The sequence below is a fragment of the Bos mutus genome, chromosome 22 (genome assembly GCF_027580195.1).
Source record: "Bos mutus isolate GX-2022 chromosome 22, NWIPB_WYAK_1.1, whole genome shotgun sequence".
Classification (NCBI taxonomy): Eukaryota; Metazoa; Chordata; class Mammalia; order Artiodactyla; family Bovidae; genus Bos; species Bos mutus.
Window position 1 is genome coordinate 246,164 of NC_091638.1, and position 8,213 is coordinate 254,376.

The following is an 8,213-nucleotide window of genomic DNA, read 5'->3' on the forward strand; positions in this document are numbered from 1 at the left end:
CATGAATAATGTAGTGATGATTCATTGACAGCTATTTACCAGTTCCTATCACTTTCAGACTAGCTATTTTTAAGTGATTCCAAATAGAACACGTCTGAAAGTAAGACAATGCAAAGAGAAAGGAGACATTTCACTTTTATTTTAGGGTGGATGACATAAATCAGGATGATTTAGTCATAACCAATTACTCTATGTTACCTGGAACGTCCCTTGATGAACTATGGTGCCATCTCTATCTTTAATACATATCCACTATTCAGCCATTTCTCACCACTTCTGGACTCAAATCCCTAGCTCTGAACCTGGATCTTGGTCCACACCAACATCACGCCATGCCTGGACTTCAGCAATAGCCCCTAGCATGTCTCCCAGGTTTCTAGCCCTGTATTATTCTCAATATGGAAGCCAGAATGGTCCTTAGAAAATATAAAACATAATTTTCTGCAGAAAATGTACATTCTCTTTCTCAACAGGTCATCCAGTTTCCCGCATGTCTCTGCCTTTATGTCCTCCCAGTCACCTCCTCACTTACTCCACTCTGACCTTTTTAGCGTCTTGTCACTAAAATATGCCAGTGCTACCTCACCACTTATGCCCCTAACATAAAAGACCCCCTGGCCTGAATGTATGGAATGCATATCCTCCAACATCCTACATAATTTATGTATTTCCTTATTTCTTGTTCACTGTTTATTATCTGCATGCCTGATTAGAACACCAGCTCAAAGCAAGCACAGATTGTTTTCTGCTCCTTTTGAACAAAACAGAACAGTATCTGGCAAACTGTAGGTACTCAGTAAATGTTTACAGAGGGAACAAGTGGGTGAATGAATGATTTAATGCTAATAGCTAAGCTACGCTTCTGATTGAACATGAACATTCTCTTTAATCAGTATCTGCACAAGAGGATGATCACCAATAATGAACTGGCATTCAGAATCAGAATTTTTAGCTTTAAAGGAGGTTAAAATTCAATGCACTAATCTGTTGTGCTATTACACATCATGCAGACTGAAAAACTCCATCATACACTCATGAGAAAAAGAGAGCAAGAAACACCAACAATGTGTTAGTGCTATTATGAAAGTTATTCTCAGCTTGTGGACTCTCTGAAGGGGATTCGGAGGATTCCCTGATTCCCCCAGTTTCCCTGGAATACACTTTGAGAATCAGTAGACAGATTGTAGTCTCTTTCTTCTCTTGTGGCTAATAAAAATAAAATATTATTGATGCATAATTTTCTTTCAAATATATTCTCTTTCTTTTCTTTGGTAGCCAGTGTGATAGAAAAACTTAAAAGAAGGGATTTCAACCCTTCAACCCATACCTTTCATTCTTCACTTGAGGAAACTGAGAGTTGTTTTACAATTAAAATTAGGATGAGGTTGCCTAATGGAGAAAGAAGTCTTTCAGTAGTCATCGGCAGTCCAGGATTTGACCCTTGCCTTCAAATAATTTTTAATGTAATTGTACAGAGCACTGAGAGTTCTTTGAAAGGTACACTCAGAGAAACCAAATTCAAAAGCAGTAGATTTGTCATTTAAAAATAAAAACTCCTAAAAAAAGGATGTCACTCAATTTCCATTAAAATATTCACCAAAACAAATAAAAGGTTTGCATCATTATTGAAAAGTAAGGCTAATAGTCAACATATAATAAAAACTGGGGGCCATTTTACTAAATAAATAATCACTTAGACCAGATTTTAAAAACACAATTAATGGGTAACATATGTTTTGCTCACTGAGCCAAAGCCATGATGGGGAAGTAGGAGGAGCCCTGGCCAAGCCTGCCCCACTTACCTCAGCTCCCATGGGCTAGCCAGTTAGGGGAACCAAGCCCGCAGCCCTTGAGGCTTCTTTTCGTCTCTGCAAACTACTGTCATAAAAAACCCGCCACCAATATAAACGTAGGAAATTTTTAAAAGAGCAAAATGTTTGAAGATCTTTTAAAACATAAAGAGCCAAAGCAATCTGAGAAGTCGGCAGTGTGTCTAGAGACACATTCTCTTTAGATTATTGGAGCTGATCTGACAGAGGAGGTGAGGGGGTGGGAGGCCAGTGGGGAAAAGGATTCTGGGCAATCCTGCAAAGCTTGCCTTTATCTAAGTGTATCTGGGGGCAGATGGTGCAGGCTAAGCTTGTGGTGGAGCTCTACAGCTGGGACAGAGCCTGGATAACATCCCCCTGTCTCTCTGAACCACAGCCCAACTGCAGTGCCCTTCTCTGCTCAGACCTGAGTGGATCTGCCTACATGCCTTAAGGAATCCTTTGTATGTGGTTAATATTTGCCAGGGCCTCAGCCACACCCAAATGCTCTGTTCAGTTCAGTTCAGTCCAGTTCAGTCGCTCAGCCGTGTCCAACTCTTTGCAACACCATGAATCGCAGCACGCCAGGCCTCCCTGTCCATCACCAACTCCCGGAGTTCACTCAGACTCACGTCCATCGAGTCAGTGATGCCATCCAGCCATCTCATCCTCTGTTGTCCCCTTTTCTTCCTGCCCCCAGTCCCTCCCAGCATCAGAGTCTTTTCCAATGAGTCAACTCTTCGCATGAGGTGGCCAAAGTACTGGAGTTTCAGCTTTAGCATCATTCCTTCCAAAGAAATCCCAGGGCTGATTTCCTTCAGAATGGACTGGTTGGATCTCCTTGCAGTCCAAGGGACTCTCAAGAGTTTTCTCCAACACCACAGTTCAAAAGCATCCATTCTTCAGTGCTCAGCTTTCTTCACAGTCTAACTCCCACATCCATACATGACCACTGGAAAAACCATAGCCTTGACTAGACAGACCTTGGTTGGCAAAGTAATGTCTCTGCTTCTCAATATGCTATCTAGGTTGGTCATAACTTTTCTTCCAAGGAGTAAGTGTCTTTTAATTTCATGGCTGCAGTCACCATCTGCAGTGATTTTGGAGCCCCCCAAAAATAAAGTCTGACACTGTTTCCCCATCTATTTCCCATGAAGTGATGGGACCAGATGCCATGATGTTCATTTTCTGAATGTTGAGTTTTAAGCCAACTTTTTAACTCTCTAACTGTGAACTTCCAGTTGTTCAAGCTGGTTTTAGAAAAGGCAGAGGAACCAGAGACCAAATTGCCAACATCCACTGGATCATCGAAATAGCAAGAGAGTTCCAGAAAAACATCTATTTCTGCTTTATTGACTATGACAAAGCCTTTGACTGTGTGGATCATAATAAAATGTGATCTGGAAAATTCTGAAAGAGATGGGAATACCAGACCACCTGACCTGCCTCTTGAGAAATTTGTATGCAGGTCAGGAAGCAACAGTTAGAACTGGACATAGAACAACAAACTGGTTCCAAATTGGAAAAGGAGTACGTCAAGGCTGTATATTGTCACCCTGCTTATGTAACTTATATGCAGAGTACATCATGAGAAACGCTGGGCTGGAAGAAGCACAAGCTGGAATCAAGATTGCCGGGAGAAATATCAATAACCTCAGATATGCAGATGACACCACCCTTTGGCAGAAAGTGAAGAGAAACTAAAAAGCCTCTTGATGAAGGTGAAAGAGGAGAGTGAAAAAGTTGGCTTAAAACTCAACATTCAGAAAATGAAGATCATAGGATGCTAAAAAGACTAAGTGTATGACAACTATTTAAAAAAAAGGGGGGGGGGTCTGGAAGAGTTTCTCTTTATTCTAGGACAAATAAACCTAAATAATCAACATGTCTGTGTGGACCAGATTAACATTCCTAATAGCTTCCTTTCTGCCACTGCCTGGGCTGCCAGCCCTCCATAAAAGTTCACTGTTGACAAACTCTTTGGCTCTGGAGAACTCTCCAGGCTCTGCCACCCACTTTTAGTTGCTCCCCCATCTGGTTTCTCTGGTTTCTGTCCCAGAGGCTCATAACCAGATGCTCCTCCTTCTTAACCTGTGGTGCTGGGCCCATTTCATCTCGTGACATCTCACATGTCTCTTCCCAGGTGGCTTCATTTGGCTTCATGAACTTTGGTCTGTGAACAAGAAAACCTCATTCTGGGGATTTTCACAGAATTCTTACTGCATCCAACCAAGGTACAGAGCTACAGGCCCCCATTCCTAGGAAGGCAGGACAACACAGAACAAGCCAATAAAGACAACACAGAGGAAGCCAATAAAGACAGAGAGGGGGAACACTGCTTCAGGGCTTAAATGGAAAACTTTCCCTGAAATAAATTTGCTACAGGAAACAGAAGAATATTGTAAAATACACTTGTTCTATACTCTTTTAAAAAAGACAAACTTGAGCTCAGGCAAGATGAGACTGCATGGAAACCAAAATCACAAGAGCCAAACTGAAATGTTTGTTGGAAAAAGAACAGCGAATCTGATACAACAAATCATCCTATTGTTGATGTGAGGAAGGAATTTGAGAAGTGATCCCAGGACATGGAACAAAGGAACGAAAGTGCTGACCAAGGTATTGGAGAGGGAATCACAAAACCAAATCTTGAATAATCAGTCCCCCCAGAGGGCAAAGCCACACAAAAGGAACAGAATAAATAACTCAAGGGAAAAATAAAAGAAATCAATGTGTTCGGGAAGACTCTTTTCCCAATATTTAAAAGAAACTTGAGTCTAGAGATTTAAAAAAACAAACTCACCACATTGTGCATGGATAAGAGTCATCCCTGGAGAGAATTCCTTTCCCACCCCTCTTCCCCTCCTCCTACACACCTCCCCCCAACAATGGAGGCAAACCCAGTTACAAAGCCTGATTCAAATCCACTTCTGCCATGAAGCAATTTCCTGATTTTCTTCACTCTTGCACTGCTCTCTTTAAAGGTTGCAAAGACATTTGATCAGATTCTGTCAGAATTGATTATAACAATGAAAGTTTCTGTGTTAATGTCCTCTAAGAAGCAGATGCCAAGAAGGGATGAAACGTGCAAGTATGTTATGATGGGGAAACACCTGCGGGAGAACGTGGGGAGTAGGTGGGTGGCTGGGAGTGTGGGCCGAAGTGATGTAACTCTTACTCAAACTTAAGGAGAAGGGGAGGGGCAGAAATGTCCCAGAATGTTGTGTGATGCTTGCAAATGTCGGGCTGCTGGGGAGTCTGAGAGCAAACCTTGGCCAGAAGCTTGGTCCAGCGTCTCTCAGGAACCAGCCTCCACCAAGTCATGTGGTGGGAGGGGTGCATGGAAGGTATGTAGATGTGGAAACTCAGCAGCAAACTTGAGAACACTACAACTAAAGCCCTTGGATCAGTCACATGCTCTGTAGTTCGTCTGTCAGATACTGTCTCATGGCCACCATGCTGCTGCTAAGTTGCTTCAGTCATGTCCGACTCTGTGTGACCCCATAGACGGCAGCCCACCAGGCTCCCCTGTCCCTGGAATTCTCCAGGCAAGAACACTGGAGTGGGTTGCCATTTCCTTCCCCAATGCATGAAAGTGAAAAGTAAAAAGTGAAGTTGCTCAGTCGTGTCCGACTCTTGGCAACCCCATGGACTGCAGCCCACCAGGCTCCTCTGTCTATGGGATTTTCCAGGCAAGAGTACTGGAGTGGGGTACCATTGCCTTCTCCGCATGGCCACCGTAGTGGTCAATAAATATGAATTCAGCATTCAGTTATCAAGCAACTAAGCACCAAGTGCCACCCCTAGCACAGAAAAAAGTGTGCATGCTCCAAACACCAAAATGGTAAAGGCTGAATTCTTTCCTGTACAGAGTTCAAAATCTAATGAGAAGACAAACATGGAAATCTGCAATTAGTGCATGAAAGTGTGAGTGTAGAGGCATGTCCCAAGTGCTCCAGAAACAATAAACTCTGCCTGCAAAGTAAGATACGCTGTAAAGAATGTCCAAGAATGCACAGAGATTCCATCAGAAGAAAATTGCCTGTTTGATGGGCTCTTATTGTTTATCTCAAATCTCTGTAGCCCCTCCCTAGGGGAGGGGTGTACTCTCCTCACTAATACCAGACTTGACCAGATGGAATGTGAACAGAAATGGCTCAAGGCACTTCTCGGGAAGCTTTAATAGACAGACCTTGGTGTGGCTGACATGCTGTCTGTTTTCTCTGACCAGAAAGCATCCAGAAAGGCAGCCTCATCAGCCTGCATTCCAGAATGAAGATGACATGAATCAGAGCAGCAGCTGTCTTGAAAGGAACACATAGCATGAGTGGGAAATAAGCCATTAAGATGTGAAAGCACAGCAGAACCTAGCACCTTGGCCTGTATCTGATTGATGCAGCGTTGGAGGTGCATTAGAATCCTGTCCTACTCTCCTTTGACATATTTCAGATGTGGTAGATAACCTATAGGCAGTCGAGTCCCAGCTCTTAACTAGGGAGCAGAAATGAACAAATCTGGCTTATAAAGTGTGGATAAGAAGCACTGTAATTATCCAGAGAAGACTCTCTGAGAGCTAATCAATGGCAATGATGGGCAGTGAGGGTAGAGGAAGGGTGGATGTCCGTGACCTGCGGGAGAGAGGACAGTGGGCGGGTAGAGTTGGCACTCCCTCTGCCACAAGGGAGATAGAGGAGCTGAAGAAATAGAAAGTTCCTTCAGGATGTGCATGTGACAGCATTCAGTAAGTTCTTGGAAATATACGTTTGAAGTTCAGATAGTATGCATCTGAGTTGCTGAATTTTAGATAATTTTAATCTTTCCTTTCCCCCAAATGGCCACTGTGAGTTTAGTTCAGTTCAGTCACTCAACTGCATCCGACTCTTTGCGACCCCATGGACTGCAGCATGCCAGGCTTCCCTGTCCATCACCAACTCCCAGAGCTTGCTCAGACTCATGCCCGTCAAGTTGGTGATGCCACCCAACCATCTTATCCTCTGTCATCTCCTTCTCCTCCTGCACTCAGTCTTTCCCAGCATCAGGGTCTTTTCCAATGAGTCAGTTCTTCACTTCAGGTGGCCAAAGTGTTGGAGCTTCAGCTTCAGCATCAGTCCTTTCAATGAATATTTAGGACTGATTTCTTTTAGGACTGACTGGTTGGATCTCTTTGCCATCCAGGGGACTCTCAAGAGTCTTCTCCAACACCACAATTCAAAAGTATCAATTCTTTAGTGTTTAGTTTTCTTTACGGTCCAACTCTCACATCCATATATGACTACTGGGAAAACCATAGTGAGCAAGATGGCAGAGTAGAAGGACACGCACTCATCTTCTCCTGTGAGAACTCCAAAATTGCAACTTGCTGCTGAACAACCATCTACAGGAGAATGTTGGATCCCACCAAAAAAGATACCCCACATCCAAGGGCAAAGGAGAAGCCCCAGCAAGCCAGTAGGAGGGGCAAAATTGCGTTTAGAATCAAACCCCATACCTGCCAGAGATGTCCAGAGGACTCAAACAAAACCTTCTATGCACTAGGACCCAGAGACCCCACATAGACTGAGCCAGACCTGCCTATGAGTGTTTGAGTGTCTCCTGCAGAGTAACAGGCTGTGGCTGCAGCAGACCTGGGTCACACAGTGTGTGACATAAGCTCTCTTGGAGGAGGTCAACATTAACCCTACCATAGAGCTATTGAGAAGACAACCCACAAACTGCAGAACAATTATACCAAATAAATTCTTGTACTGTTAAAAAAGTTCTAGGATTTACAGCAGATTTCCCATCCTGGGGAAATGGACTGAGAACACCCAGGGAATTGATTACAAAACTTACACAAGTCTGGAGAAACAGACTATTGGAGGGCACAAACAAAACCTTTTGCACACCAGGACTCAGGAGAAAGGAGCAGTGACCACACAAGAGACTAATCCAGACTTGCCTGTGAGTTTCCAGGAGTCTTGAGTGCAGGTGTGGGTTGACAGTGACCTGCTGCAGATTTGGGGGCACTGAATACAACAGTGTGTGCTCAAGACCTTTTACAGGAGGCCGCCATTATCTTCATTACCCCTACCATAGTTTGGTCTCAGATCAAACAGCAGGGAGGGAATACAGCCCCACCCACCAACAGAAAATTGGATTAAAGATTCACTAACATGGCCCTGCCCATCAGAACAAGACCCAGTTTCTCCCACAGTCAGTCTCTCCCATCAGGAAGCTTCCACAAGCCTCTTATCCTTAATAGAGGGCAGGCAGAATGAAAACAACAATCACAGAAAACTAATCAAACTGATCACACAGACCACAGCCTTATCTAGCTCAAAGAAACTATGAGCCATGCCGTGTAGGGCCACCCAAGATGGACGGGTCATGGTGGAGAGTTCTGACAAAACGTGGTCCACTGGAGAA